General features: G+C 35.3%; 1 pseudogene; it reads left to right on the top strand.

Annotated features, from left to right (window-relative positions):
* Window positions 1-16,882, top strand: part of LOC149146630 (glucan endo-1,3-alpha-glucosidase agn1-like) — a 180,722-nt pseudogene that overhangs the window by 147,016 nt on the left and 16,824 nt on the right.

Below are 16,882 nucleotides of genomic sequence, written 5' to 3'. Positions count from 1 at the left end.
GACATCCAGTATACAGGGGTTGCTTCCAGCACAGCTTTTATAAGGGTGAGTCTCCCAGCCCTGGTGAGATATCTGTTATACCACACATTTAATCTCTTCTCCACCTTTGCAATAAGCCATATCCAGTCAGCAATTTTGTATCCCCCGTGTTTCACTCGAAAGCCAAGATATTTCAGCCCATCCTCCATCGGGTGTAATTGGAAAGGGAACCGGTTTTTTATGTAGAAGACCTCATGTTGCGAGCAGCCAGTTGCTGTGAGGGTGGATTTGTGAACATTTATAATCATGCCTGTAGCCTTCTGAAATAGGTCAAATACAAGTTGTAAGGCTGAGGTGTCAGCCAAGCTGCCGTTTAAGAAGATGAGCACATCATCTACAAACAGGAGGTGAGTGAGAGAGCAATTATCCGTGATTTTTATGCCATTAATCCTGCCCCTCCTGTGTTCTGACGCTATCAATCTGCTAAGCCCTTCCATGATAAGGAGGAAAAGTAAAGGGGATAGGGGGCACCCCTGCCGAAGACCTCTTTCGGCAGAGAAGAAAGGAGTGGGGGAACCATTAAGTAGGACACTATACGGCACATCAGATATGCAGCTCATTATCCTCTTGATGAACATATAGGGAAAACCCAGGTGGGTGAGAAGCATTCGGATGTAGAGCAGGTTTGCCCTATCGAAAGCTTTTGAGAGATCTACCTTTAGGATCATTCCTTTCAAGTTCTTGCTCTGCATCGAGTGGAGGAGTTCTTGTGCAGTACCAATAGCTTCATGGATCTGGCGGCGATGGAGGAAAGCAAATTGTTCAGGGGAGATGTGGGCTGAAAGGATGGGTTTGAGCCTGTTCGCAAGGATTTTGGCCATGATCTTATATAGGCAGTTGCAGAGCGAGATGGGCCTAAAATCATTGAAAGAAGCTGGCTTGTCGGTTTTGGGGATGAGAGCAATGAAGGTGGCTTTGATGGCCGAGGGGATTTTTCCTGAGAGGCTACAATGATTGATCACTTTAAGGAGGTCCTGGCCCAGAAGATCAAAGAAGGCTAGATAGAATTCTATGGACCAGCCATCAGGTCCCGGGCTTTTGTCTCTTTGGAAACCCCGAATGGTGGCTTCCATCTCTCCCATTGTAATTTCTTTAGTGAGATCAGCTGCATCCTCGTCATCCACGAACCTGGGGAAGAGCTCGGCCACTCTCATGATCTCTAGCAAACTTGCTTCCCTCGGGGCTGAGTATATGTTCCTGAAGTGTGAGGAGGCGAGGGAGGCAAGTTCTCTGGAGGTGTGGACCTGTTGGCCTTGTTCATTTTGCAGCTCCCAGATAGTGTTGATCGATTTCCATCCATTTGCAAACCGGTGGAAAAACTTTTTATTCTCATCCCCTTCCTTGAGCCAGATGGCTCTGCTTCTTAATCTCCAACTTGCCTCTCAATCTCTGAGAACTTGAGATCTCTGATTGATAAGGGCTTCATACTTGGCTTTCTGTTCCGGGGAGATGTAGGTTCCCTCCGATTGAGATTCAAGGTCTGCAATTGCTTGCTCTGCTTGGGAGATCATTAGGTCATCATGTTCCCTTTTCTTGTGAGCCCATTCTCTGGATAACACCTTGATTTCAGATAGGTTTCTTACAAAGCAAGTAGTTGGATCATCCTCCTCGGGAATCGGATGTAATTTCCAGAAGTCGGATATTAGTTTGATATAGGAGGGGTCCCGGAGCAATGTGGAATTGAACTTGAAAGGGGCCTTTTGTTTCTGTTGCCTTTCTCCAACTTCGAGAAAAATAGGTCTGTGATCCGATATCCCTCCACTGCCAACCCATTGCCTGGATCTGGGGTGATTATTGTGGAAAGCCTCCTTGATAATAAAGCGGTCCAGCCTCCTGGCTAGGCTTTGGTCCCCAGATCGGTTGTTCTTCCATGTGTGTTGAATCTTAGCCAAGGGGATATCGATCCAGAGATGATCCTCAAGCAGCTGCTCGAAGAAATCAGAAAGCGGGTCGATCTGCGCCATATGTCCCCAGGATTCTGAGTAGCCCATAGAGAAATTCAAGTCTCCTCCTAGAATTGTATTCTCGGCTAGGAGGAGAGGGGAGCTGAGAAGCTTTCGCCAGAAGAGATCCTTGTTGTGGCAAGGTCCATAGACATTTATGATTCTTAGATCCTCCTCCAGGTCCTTGGAGTATATTTCCGCCCCCAAGAAGCCCCCTCCACCCCAGATATTCTTCAGATTGATGGAACAGTTCTTGAAGCCAATAGCAATGACCCCAGAGCGTCCTGAGACATCTATGGCATGGAAAGACCATCCTGGCATCCAAGAGCCGAGGATGGAGATGGCCGAATCTGCTTTGCATAGAGTTTCTTGTAAAAAGATGATGTCAACCGATTCAGAGAATAAGAGTCGCTTCAGGGCCAGTTTTTTCTCTGGGCTAGCCAGCCCTCTACAGTTGAAGGATAAAATCTTCATGGAGGGGGATGGGGGAGGGTGTCCTTTGCTCTAAGTACCCTTTCAATGGTGTGTTGTTTGCCATGGATGACATCGTCCCCATCTTGTTCTATAGCCTTGTGGATGTAGGAAGGTATGCCTCTACACTGCTTGGGCGAGAGGATGAGAGGCCCCGCAGGCAACCCAATGGCGTCCAGCTCTTTCTGCTTGGTGATCGAGCGGGTGGAGTACCTCGGTGTGGAATTTACCGAGGGGGAGGGCGAATGAAAGGAGTGGGGAGGGACAGAGGGGAGGGAGCAGGAGGCAGATAAATCCGAAGGTTGTGGGATGGGGCAAGTCATATAATGTGAGCGTGAAGGGGGAAGAGGCGGACGGGAGACCTTAACCAGGTCGAGAGCCGACGGGGATGTGGGGGGGGGGGAATCCGGATCGGGGGGGGCAAAAGGGAGGGGAGTGATAAACTCAAAGAAGAAAGAAGCGAAGCAGAGTCTGAAAAAGGAAGAGACGTACCCGATGAGAAGACGACTCCTTTTGCAGCCTTTGAGCGCGTCAGAGGAGGAGATGGAGGCCGGATTGGGTTCTTTCCTTGCTTCTTTTGCCGAGGTGCAGGTGGCGCTTCCACCGTGTCTGAGGTTTTGTTGTGCTCCGTTCTAGGTGCTGCCGCTGCCGGAGGGTCTGGAAGACCTTCAGTTGTGGGCTGGTCCTGCATTATGGAAGCCTGCTGGGCTTTTTGGAGGAGGGGGCAATCTTTGTAGAGGTGTCCCACTTGATGGCATCTTCTGCATCGATAAGGGATTCCTTCGTAGTCAAGCTTCTGCTTCCTTGAGAAAGATTTCCACTGTATAGTGATGTGTTCCGGCAAGCCTCCTCTGGTATCTAGATGAACAAGAACTCTGGCGTACGCCATCATCCCCGTCGAGAGATAAGATTTGTCAGATTCCATGAAGGTGCCCAAAGAGTTCCCTATTCTCCTGAAGATGTCCTCAGACCAATACTGTAAAGGCAGGCCCGGGAGTCTGACCCAGACTGGCCCGACCCCAATCTGTTCAGTCTCCGGGTCGAAAAGGGGCGTCCATCTTTTGAGGAGTACCAGAGCTTTTTCAAAATGCCAGAAAGATGACAATACCCAGCTCGTGTGGTCCGCCCTTGCGAACCTCAGTGCGAACCAGCCTCGCACGAATGTCTGGACAGAGGGGATTTCCGCCAGATATTGGCCCCAAATCTCCGTGGCCCAGGTCTTCAGTTTTTCCGCTGAGAAGTGCCTGCCCCGTATGCGACCTACAAGTACTCTGTCCGCTAAATCCATAGCGTCTCCCCACTGGATGTCTTCTTCAAGTCTCAGGATGATGTCCTCAGATCTGGATTTAAAGCATCGTTGCTTCTTCAAAGGACGGGAGGACATGCGGCTAGGGTTTTCAGGTGCCCTAGATCCTACCGGGGGGGATAGGGTTCGTAAGGGTGGGGGGAATGGCCTCCGGGAGAGGGGGGATAGCGTTGTAGCTTCCAGAGGAGGCAGGGGGAGCAGGGGGGGGATAGGGTCAGCGGGAGCGGGGATCTCCGGAGGGTCAGCAGGTTGATGGGGGAGGGGGGGAAGCCCTGGCTGAAGAGAAGGACCAGCGTCGATAGGGGAGGATTGAAAGCAATCCGCTAGAAATCCAAGGGAGGTCGGGGAGGGAGCAGAAAAAGTGGCCCAGGAGGAGGGATCGCCAGGGAGCAGAGAGGTGGGAAGAGCCGAATCAGTCGGCTGTGTAAGGTCCTCAAAACTGGCGAACAAAATTTCACTGTACACACCTCCAGAAGTTAAAATCATGGATCGCCAGATGGAGCCTTCTGCCAGCGGGGAGTCCGAGTAATCCACCTCGTCAAGATCCATGTTGCCAGCTGCTTGAAACTACCTCGAACCCAGGTAACCGCCAGGGACCGGCACCGACAGTAAGGAAATACCGTTAGGGTTGTACAAAAGCTAGAGATGTGGAGCAACAATAGCCCGGCCTGGTCGCGCAGGCGGGAGGATAGCGACTGAATACAGCCGTTAGCTGTCTGGCGCAGCTGCAGAACCCTAGCACCATTCGGTAATGGGTGAAACCCTGAACGGGGTGAAAAAAGAGAGGGTAAAAAACGAAACTGAGGGAGAATGGTGGGATGAACAAAACCGAGCGGAGAGAAAAGAAAAAAGTAACCCCAGGCACGAGGACCGAGTAAAGAATACGGGGTCGGGGGAGGCTACAGGACCGAAACCGGCCTGCAACCCCGTTCATGCAGATCTCCGTTTAGGCCATGCCACAGAGGCCTGGTCGTACCTCCCGTTTATTAAATTAAAATTCATTAAAATTATAGTTAATTAAAATTATAATTAATTTTTATTTCTGAATTAAAATTCATTAAAATTAATTGTAAATATAGTTATTAAATTAAAGTTTTATTATTAAATTAAAATTCATTAAAATTAATTATGAATTTCATTATCAAATTGGGGGGATTTTAAAGTTTTAAAATTATATAGAATTAATCATTAATTTAAATTTTTTATTAAATTAAAGTTTGATGGTTAAATTTCATTAAAATTAATTATAAATATAATTATTAAATTAAAATTTATTAAAATTAATTATAAATTTAATTATTATTATTATTATTAGTTGGAGAGAGTTTTACCGAGGGGTTAGAGTGGATGATAAAGTGGGAATCTAATCCTCACTTATGGTCTGTACGTCGTCTCTATTGAGGTTATTAGGGCACTTGTTGATTTCTATGGCTTCTCTGAATTTCCTCAGGAAGTAGTGATCACTTCTAGCTAAGATGTGAGTGTTTTCAATACAAATTTGAAGTTTGGTTTTATCATAATGTTCTGCTAAAGTTGATGTTTTGGATCGATTATGTTTAATATTAGTAGAGTGTTCTTGCATTCTGATGTTAAAGGATTTGTCAGTTTCACCTACATAGGGTTTACCACATGAACAAGGAATTAAATAGACGCCCTTATGACACTTAGGATCAATTGGATCTTTTATCGGATTAAGGCAACTTTGGATGGTGTTTAAAGGTTTGAAAGTGGTTAAAATCTTTTTTTTTTTAGGATGCGGGAGATTTTATTAGTGGCCCCTAGAATGTAAGGGAGGTTAACTTTACCTACAATATTATCAAATTTTTTTATTTTACCTATGTCTAGTGTTTTTTTTTATGGATTTAATGGCTTGACATTTGTTGTACCCATTTTTTAGGAAAACTTTTATACGATGTTATTTTTCTTTTTCTAAGTGTTCCTTGTCAGAGATTCTCAGAACCCTAGTGGCGAAGGTGTTGAGGACATAGAGACGACGGATGGACCATAATTGAAAATTAGATTCCCACTTTATCATCCACTCTAACCCCTCCATAAAACTCTCTCCAACCACCATAAAAGTTTTTAATTCAATAATTAAATTTATAATTAATTTTAATGAATTTTGTTTTAATAATTATATTTATAATTAATTTTAATGAAATTTAACAATCAAAATTTAATTTAATAAAAAAATTAATTTAATGATTAATTTTATATAATGTTAAAGCTTTAAAATCCCCTTCAAACTCCTCTTTTTTTTTAATAATTTGATAATGAAATTTATAATTAATTTTAATTTAATAATAAAACTTTAATTTAATAATTATATTTATAATTAATTTTAATGAATTTTACTTCAATAATAAAAATTAATTATAATTAAAAGTAACTATAATATTAATGAATTTAAATTTAATAATAAAAATAAAAATAAAAATTTTAAATTAATTTTAATGAATTTTAATTCAATAATCAAACTTTAGTTTAATAAAAAATTTCAATTTAATAATTAAATTTATATAATGTTAAACTTTAAAATCCCCTCTAAAAAAATTTAACCTAATAATTAAATTTATAATTTAATTATTAAAAAATATAAATTTAATTATTAAAAAAAATTAATAATTAAATTATTTTTAATGAATTTTAATTTAGTAATTATATTTATAATAAAATTTTAAAGAATTTTAATTTAATAATAGAACTTTAAATTAAATTTTTTAATTTAATAAGTAAATTAAATTGATTTTAATTTAATTAGAAAATTTTAATTTAGTAATTAAATTATTATTCAACTTTACAGCTCTCTAAGGTTACTGTCAGCTCTTTATCTTGGACATCTATTTATTGAACTAAGTGGTAGACCAGTCTTTCATAGATCTTTCTCATCTTGATGATGAACCATCATTATTGGTTTGAAACGTCAATTACTACAACTACCAAATGCGACATGAATCCGGAAACTGATTTACATAAATACATATTATTAAAAAAATATTGTAAAGGTTATGAATTTTATTTTATTTATAATAAATATGTTTCAAGTTAAATCATATGTGAGGGGTAACGTTCAAGTTAGTATAAAAATATATTTGAATTATAAAATAAAGATAATATTATATTTTTGAAATGAGTATTTTTTTCTTTCAAAAGAACACATTTTATTTATAGGTAAAATAAGATACATTTAGTTTTATTTATCTTCAAGTGTATATCTAGTATTTAATGTTTTTTAAATAAGGTAATTAGTGAAAAAATATTAGTTTAAAATATTCTATTATAAATCAATAAAGAAGGGAAAATAATACTAATACCCTAAAAAAAAATTGAAACAAGGACTAAATAGTTGAGAAATCGAACGTGTTGAGTACCTCATCAAATGGAAGAACCTATCAATATAAGAAGCAACATGGGAAGATGATTTGTTCATGCAAAAACACTCACAGCTAGTCAAGTGTTGAAGAAATCACTTCTTTGAAGGGGAGGGGCATGTTAAGTCATATATAAGCCTTATGTTAACACTAAAACTCCTTATTAAGCCCTATATATTGAGTGATTATATTTCTATTGTTATATTGTTATATAGGTTAGAACTTGCCAGGTTCCAATTTTATTATAAGTGTACCCTTTCTCTCATATATATATATATATATATATATATATATATATATATATATATATATATTCTAGCGAGGCCAAGTCTTAGAAGCATCAAATATTGTCTTGTACGATACAACTTGAGTGGGCCTAATGGTTAAGAGCATGTGTTTCCTCCTAAGAGGTCACAGGCTCAAAACCAGAGGGGGGTAGAGTATGTATGTCTTTGTAGACATAATAGCCAAATTGCTACACGAAGGTGTCTCCCTTCTCCCCCGAACAAGGGGGTCTCACACAGCAATTTGGTGTCTGGCTTGGTCGTGACCTTAAAAATGGATAATAATAATAATAATATATTCATTGTAAAGTGAGGTTTCCCCCTCGAATAGGATTGTAATTATTAGTTTCTTATTATTTATGGAGCAAGGTTCATAACACTAATAGAAAGGATTCATTAAAATCAATGACTATTAACCGAAGCCAAGGTTTGTAAACCATGTAGTTCCTTCAATGTTCAACATATTATTAGGAAAGAAAATCGCAGTTCTTGGATTTACATTCAAGAAGGAAATTCATGATACTCATTAAACTTCAATCATTGATGTATAGAAAGGGCTTCTCTAAGAAAAAACGAATATCAAAATTTATGCCACCCAAGTAGTAGAGGATGAGCTATGAGATCATTGTAGAGGTTATAAGGGATTGCAAAGAAAATGATCCATGAGATTGCAATCTTTGTACTAAGAAATTATAGAGGCAAAAATCATGTTTTCTATCAAGGCATGGAACTGATTTTCTAATGGTTGGAACTATGGACGTGAAATATCTCAAGCTAACATTCTTTTGTAACCTATGTGGTTGCTAAGTAGCATATTGATCATGATGGCGAAAGAGAAAAAGTGTCTGCAATTAAATGTTTTCAAGGTGATGGGTGAAAGAGGACACATATGAAGAAGCCCAATTTAGAATCTATAAAGTTTCTTCAAGCCAACAGAAAATGTGGTTTGAAGAAAGTGAGGCTAATTGTTGAAATATTTTCAAGCTAGTGTTAATGCCTTGTTTTTGTTTTTTATTGGCCTTGATTATATTTCTACATAGTGAGGGTGATGCGTCAATAATGTAGGTGTCATTTCATATATAGATCTCAATATATGAAGAATTACTTCTATAATTTGCAACTACTTTTAAAGTCTTTATTGTACAAATTAATGGGGATATCTATTGCATTTGATGTTGTTGTTTTCCCTTATTGAAGAAAATATGTGTGGTTACTCATGTGATACCCAATTAGTGTTGTACATGGAGGAGAACCCAACCTACATCACCATGGATTTTGGGTAGGAGAATGAAATCAACTAGATGGCTTTGATGCAAGAGGATATGTGAAGGTTTTCCTTGCAACAAACTGTATTGAAAATCTAGATCCTACTTTTCTACAACATGGAAGAATATATATCACAATGTTGAAGTTAGTGATTACAATGAGGATTTGTAGAAAATTATTTTTGAGATCGATGATAAAGAGGAAAACAATGATAAAGAGGAAAACAAATTTCATTTGTTAGATTGAGTCAAATATGGTGAAATTTGATGTTTTGGTAATGTGATAATTTATTTTTATTTTTATGTTTTGGAATATTGGATGAATATATTTATCCTTTTTTAGCATAGGTAACTCAATATAGGTATAGTTATTTTGTTAGAATTGGCTACTCTAACAAACGATAGGAAAACTATGGATATCCAAGATGAATACTAAACAAAGATACCAAAGTTGCACTTGAAGATATCAAGTTTGTACATGGTGAGTAAAGTGAAAAGTGAGTTCTTGAATCTTTTTTATATTTGTAAAAAAAACATATTGAGCCTAGTCAACTCAATATGTGAGCTCACAGTTGTTAGAATTGACTGCTTAATTATTTGGTGGAAAATAGAAGCTTCAAGAAGATTAAATCAAGATGCCTAGTATATTCCTCTCATGAAGGAAACACGAAGCACAATAGAATTTTGTGAATGTGGATGATACCATGTTTGTAATTCAAGAGAAGGACGACTCATGAAGAGGTAAAGAAAATGTGATGCATAGTGATGAGATGTAAATGGGCTTATACTTTGAGCATATGATTGTTATAAAGGAGTGTTGTTAACCTTAGTATTGTTGTAAAACATTTTGAATAGTTCTTGTACTTGAGATGAAATGATGTTCTAAACTAGGGGGTACATGTTTGGTTGTATTTGATACCCAAGAAGTTTTTGGTCGAAGTTGTGACTTAGCAATAGGCAATTTAAATTCTCTGTTTATGTAAACCCTATTGAGTTAGGCCTACATAGATTACCGTGATAATTATGTAGAGTGTATCCTAATCCATAGGATGATTATAAGAAAGTCTAAAATAAGAATAAATCTTCATAATAAAAAATTTGTTACATGTTTTTTAAATGTATATATGCATAACTCATATATTGATACTTTTTATAATTACTAATAATAATAATTTAAAATAAAATTATTATTAATTAATTTTTATGATTTTTTAAAATTTTAACCAATATAAAATGTAATATAAGATAAATACTTTTTATCTCTAATATAATTGAATTTAATTTATATAATTGTCTTAATTATTTAGATTTTCAATTAAAAAAATAAAATTCAAAATTTAAATCTTACTATAATATTTTTCGACCATGTTACAAAACTATTACTATAATATTTCACAATATTACATTTTCCAATTATATATAAATATGTACGGTCCCCACCTAAAATGCTACCACACCATGGATGAGAAGGAGATTCCAAAGCTATAGGATCAAATATCTATATTTACAAAGAATGCTAGATCAATGCTCACACATATAGCGTAGAAAGTCATGAATAATAATTGTCCTTAAGCCAGGAAAATTCAAGGACGTCATGGTTGTCCATCTCAAATCGTAATGGTTGTCTGTTTCAAATTTGCAAAGAGAGTTTAGTGAACAAAAAACGAATTTTTTGCGTGGGAATCTGCGAAATAGAAAGTGAGACCGGCAGAAACGGCTGTTCATTTTCAATCAATAAATATGCTTTCCAGAAAAAACAATTATCCAAAATTTATGTTTATATTCGGTTTGGTCATTTGGTGTGAGTTTTACCTGAAGTTTGAGGATGAAAAATTATTTTAAAATTTAAAAATATTAGTGAATTTTATTAGTATTTAACATACAAATTATAAAATGTTTATTGATGTGTTTGTAAAATTATTCAAATTTATAATAATTTTATATATACTCTCTTTATATAATGTTGACTATTTTTAAGGTAAAATAATTTTATATCATAAAATTGGGCCAAATTATAATGGAAAGTGGCTAATCTTCTTTTTCGAAAAATCATGGAAAATTATCACACATACCAATATTAGCCCTTAAAATTTTCCATGAGTATGACTTATAAAATGAAAGTGATGTTTCATTACATATAGATGAAGCCTTAACGCCATAAATAAATATAATAGGTAAACTAATCTGCTTAATACTCACAATCAAATATTATAATTAATGGGTATGTAAATATAACTGAAGTCTTATCACCATAAATAAATATAGTGGGCAAAATAATCTCGTTAATAGTCACAATCAAATATTATAATGATTTGGTATGCGAATTTATTTACAATGTTCTCATTTTAATATATTATTGGGAAATTTCACTGCAGGTGCATAGAAACAGAGGAATATACCAGAACCACCTATGCACGCATCTGTGTGGAAATGGACTTCAACACCGGATTCCCAGCTGAAATAAACCTAACAAGTAAAGACTATATGTGGAACCAGAAACTCGATTATGAAAGTGTCATCTTCAGATGTTGATCTTGCTTTGAGATGGGCCATGTAGCCAAAAATTGCCCAAAAGCCTCCCAGAAAAATTCTGCTAGAAAAAACCACCACAAATCTACATGGTGGGAAGGAGCACAAAAAGAACACTACACTGTCATCAAAGAATAATACTCTAGAGGGAACTCTGAATCACAAAGAAATCGGGCAAGAAAGAAACAACTCTCAAGACAAGCAGGGAGAAAGCCCGCCAGCAACAAAAAAGTGAATTTGACAACCCCTCAAGCATCAACAGTTATGAGGATTCAAATACCGCACAAAATAAATCTTCATTTAATAGCAAAGCAAATCTCCTAGGCCAAACTTCTTCTCCGTCTATCTTCAAGAGGACGAACACAATAGATCACGAAGCTAAGACACCAATGTCCCAAGAACCAGAAGAGATGAAGGAGATGCAAGATTAAGGAAGTTGGAAGATCGTAGAGAAAAAAAGAAAGCTACAACATCAATCTCGCTAAGAAAGATGAGGAGCCAAACAATTAAAAACTAAGAACATTATAGGTCCAATAGACCAATTTGGTCTTAGTGGACGTTAACCACTATCATCATCATCATTAAAATTTATTTTACAAAGGCATTTGTTTTTGGAAATTAAATGTGTGAATATACCAGTATCAATTGTCTTTTCTCACAAAGTCGTATATTTTGTTAATATAATAAGTCCTTTTTTTTGTAAGCTTGGATGAGGAGAGACTCTTCACTCAAGTCAATAGAAGGTTTTCATTTTCGTCATCTTTTATCTAATTAAAATTTGACACCTATCACATGGATGCTTGTTGTTGTATCTTTAGCGTGTTTCAGAGGCTCATTTGTGCAGAGAAGGCATCCCCTAGTAGCCATGGCCATTTCAGTGTCTTGATGAACTTGAAGAACATGGCCATCCTTAAGTCGATTGCAGATTCCCCGAATATTTGAGAATTCGACGGATATAGGCACAGTCAATTTTTTGACTACGCCCATATCCGTCAGATTCTCGAATATTCAAAGAATCAATCAACTTAAGCTCACCAGAAAAACATCCCAACATTCAACCAACACATTTTTCAACCTAACCTTCAGCCAGTGCTGCCTTGTTTCTAACATCAGTGCCGTAACATACAACCCGTCAAAACTTGAAAGCCTCTACAAGAATCAAACTCTGCTTGTCGTTCTCATCCAAACTATTTGTACTAACTAAATCGAAAATCCTTATGATCCGTCGCCCAGATTCCATAATTTTTTGAACAAGATAACAAGCCACAAATCCTCTTCCTCCCATCATAACACACCAATCAAATTCTAGTGATATGATTTTTTTAAACCCTCCTTGAATGCCATTGTGGGAACTCGAACACTTTGCACACCATTCATGTGTTTATGCTCCGGTCACTGTCGTTGATTTAGCAATGCCCATCCACATTCTCACCCAAATCTTTCTCAAACGATCTTGATTGGGCTTCATCACCAAATTCCTAATAGGTCGGAATTTGCAATTATATGTTTTCAAGTTGATGGGTGAAAGATGACGCACATGAAGAAGCCCAATTTGGAATCTATAAAGTTTCTCCAAGATAAAAACAAATGTAAAGTTTCTCCAAGATAAAAACAAATGTGGTTTGAAAAAAGTGAGGTTAATATTCGAAATATTTTCAATCTAGTGTTGATGCCTTATTTTTGTTTCTTATTGACCTTCATTATATTTCTACATAGTGAAGGTGATGTATCAATAATGCAAGTGGAGTTGCAAATAGAGTTCTCAATATATTAAGAATTACTTCTAGAATTTGCAACTATTTTTAAAGTATTTAGTGTACAAAGTAGATGGCGAGAGCTATTGTATCCATGTTTTAGTTTTCCCTTACTGGAGAGAAGATGTGTGTTTACTCATGTGACACCCAACTAGTGTTGAACATGGACGTGAAACTAGCCTACACCACCATGGATTTTGGGTAGGAGAATGAAATCAACTAGATGGGTTTGATGCAAGAGGATAGTTTGAGGTTTTCCTTGCAACAAACCATATTGAAAATCTAGATCATGTTTTGCTACGACATGAAACAATATATATCACAATATTGAAGTTAGTTATTACAATGAGGATTTGCAGAAAATGATTGTTGAGATCATGATAAAGAGGTCAACCACATTTCATTTGTTGGATTGAGTCAAATATGGTGAAAATTGATGCTTTGGTAATGTGAGATTTTTATTTTTTATTGTTTGGAATAATGGATTAATATATTTATCCTTATTTGAGCATAGATAACTCAATATAGACATAGTTATTTTGTTAGAATTAGCTACTCTAACAAATGACAAGCAAACCATGGATATCTAGGATGAAGACTAAACAAAGTAACCAAAGTTGCAATTAAAGATATCAAGTTTGTACATGCTTGGTAGAGAGAAATTAAGTGAGTTCTGAATCTTGTTTATATTTGTAAAGGAAACATATTAAGCCTAGTCAACTCAATATGTTAGTGGATGGTTGTTAGAATTCACTACTTCAACAATTGTTTGGTGAAAAATAGAAGCTTCAAGAAGATTAAATCAAAATGCCTAGTATATTCCTCTCACCAAGGAAACAAGAAGCATAATAGAATTTTGTGAATGTCGATGAAGTAATTCTATAGAAGGCGGACTCATGAAGAGGTAAAGAAAATGTGATGCATAGTGATGAGATGTAAATGGGCTCATACTTTGAGAATATGACTACTACAAAGGAGTCTTTTCAACCTTTGTATTGGTGCAAAACATTTTGAATGCTTGATTTACCTAAGATGACTTAACTAGGGGTGCATGATTGGTTCTATCTGGCACCCTACAAGTTTTTGGTCCAAGATATAACTTAGCAATAGGCAAATTAAATTCTCTAAACTTTTTTAGTAAACCTCGTTGACTCATGCCTACGTAGATTAGTGTGATAATCATGTAGAGTGTATCCTAAGCCATGAGATTGAAAAGTAATCTAAAGTAAAAACGAATATTAATAATTAAAAATTTGTTACATACTTTTCAAATGTAATAATTAGTATTAATGTATTTTATAATTACTAATAATAATAATTTTAAATAAAATTATAATTAGTTAATTTTTAAAAAAAAAATTGACAATAAATATATCATACAATAATTATTTTGATTTCCTTTATAAATGGATTACTAGTAATTTAATTTATATAATTACTTTAATTATTTAACTTAATATAAAATTAAATTATATATATATATATATATATATATATATATATATATATATATATATATATTTCTTCCAAAAAATATTACTACCGTAGAATTTTTCACAATATGTCATTTTCCACATATGTATACAATATGTACAGTACCCTCGTGATAAGATGCTACCCTACCATGGATGAGAAAGAATATTGTAAAGCGAGCTGATCAAATATCTATATTTCTTATTTTTTCAAAGAATGCTAGATCAATGCACACTCATATAGCGTTGAAAGTCGTTCATCCGTCTCTATATGGGATATAGTGTTAATGATATTAATATTTAATGTATGGAAGGTGATACCAATTTCTTCTTTTCCTTCTTTCGATATGGGAATGTTAATGATACTTTTGATGACATTTAATATTTAATTTCGCTGAGGTGATATTAAATGTAAACACATTAAGTTAATCATTGGCCCCTAATTTTTTTTAATGAAGTCTTTTAGGTGAGAATAAAGTGGTCCATTAGGTGACGATAAAGTAAGATAAGATAAAGTAATATTCCACTAATAAGATAAAATAATCTAATAATCAATAGACAAGATAAAGCAATATTCCATAAATAAGATGAAAAGTCTATAGCTGACCATAAAGTAATATTTCATAAATAAAGTAAGATAATTTAATATTTAGTGAAGTAAAGTAAGATAAAGTAATATCGAATAAAGTAAAGTAAAGTAAAGTAAGATAAAGTAATATTCAATAAATTAGATAAAATAATATAATATTTAATAGACAAGATAAAGTAATATTCCATAAATAAGATAAAGTAATATGTTATTTATTATTTTTTAAGCCATTATGTTATTTATTATTTACCATAAAATCTAATTTAGAGTCCAGGGTGGGTGGACTTGTCACTTGCAGCTTGTTATAATTTATGTTGGTTTTTTCTTAAAGTTTTGATAGTTAAATTGGAGATGTTAGAACACAATTATTTTCAATTCTAGGATTTTGTTATGTCACATCACATAGGTTGTAGGCTTGCGATGGATTAGAGATCTCCAAGATCGAGTTCTTTGGCCCATTGTAGCACTACAATCTGTATGCCAGGACTTTGTTGTTGGCAATATTGGCATTGATGTCAAGTTAAGTTGATTGATTAATGTTGGTAAATTTTATTGATGTCACGAAGATCATCGATGATAATTTATGTTGAATGGAAAATGTACATAAATGCTGAATGTTGAATGTAAAAGGCTGAAAGTGACGTGAAGTGCAAAGGCTATGCTAATCAATGCGAAAGTTAAACATTGAGAAAAAAAGCTGGAATACATATATTTGTTTGAACATAAAATGTACATAATCCAAATCTGATTTGTCTCTTGTAATTGTTACTGAATGACTTGTTAATTCAACCCTATTTTTTTTATTTCAAATACTTTTCTAAACTAAAAGTGAAAGGACAAGCTTGTGAGTAGTTTTGGAAGTCCAAAAGACCATGCTTCATTTCATATTCCTCCAAGAATACAAACAACCAAGAGGGCTTGTTTATAAAAGATACAATGTGGAAAAAAGAAAAAAATAAATAAATTTGGAATGGAAGTGGTCTGCATCAAAGAATGAATGAACAATAGCAGAGGAGAAGAAGAGTGAAGAGAAGGAGCAGTTCAACAGAAAACTTGACAACAGAATTGCATATGAGGTAACCAAGGCTTGTGACTTGTGAAATTTATGTTCTTTTCTATGTTGAAACTTGAAAAAGAACATGTTGTAGCATGTTGAGGTAGGAGCCTCATGTGGGTTGTAGCCTACAGAAAACTAGTGGGAGTTGAAGCTTTCGTTGAGGTAGGAGCCTCTTGTAGTTTGGAGTCGACAAAAATTTGATGTAAAAAGGAATAGCAACTTTCCTTCTCATCACTTCCAGCCTAAAGTTCGTGGTTTTCTCCCTTCGATGTTTCCACTTATATCTGGTGTCTTCATGTGTTTAATTCTTTCATGCTGTGTGAATTATTTGAATTCTTGATAAACACATCTGTAAACCTTTCTCCTTCAAATATGCAAAAGGCATATAATAACTATTGAGCATAAACATAAATTTTTAACTACATAACAAGAAGATTAAGTTGAGTAGAAATAAATAATTAAATTACTGATTCAACCCTTCCCCCCCCCCCCCCCAGTAATTTCGTGTCCTAAATATCAATTGGTATCGAAGCCAAGTTCCTTCAATAGCAATCTAACAACTAGAAGGAGGTCCTAAGTAAGTAACATGGCTAGTCAATAAGGATGCTCAACAAATAAGGCCCCTCTATTTACTGGTACAAACTATGCCTTCTCGAAAGTAAGAATGAAGACATATTTAATGTCTCTAGGAATAGAAGGTTGGTTTGATGTGTTGATGGGGTATGAAGAACGAAAGGAAACAACTAGTGACAAAGATGCCAAACTAAACTTTATAGCTAATGCAAAAGCTATGAATGCACTT

The sequence above is a fragment of the Pinus tabuliformis genome, chromosome X (assembly GCF_031772625.1).
Source record: "Pinus tabuliformis cultivar Carrire ecotype Pingquan chromosome X, CPIR1, whole genome shotgun sequence".
NCBI classification, from domain to species: domain Eukaryota; kingdom Viridiplantae; phylum Streptophyta; class Pinopsida; order Pinales; family Pinaceae; genus Pinus; species Pinus tabuliformis.
This window is presented reverse-complemented; position numbering and strand designations above follow the sequence as displayed.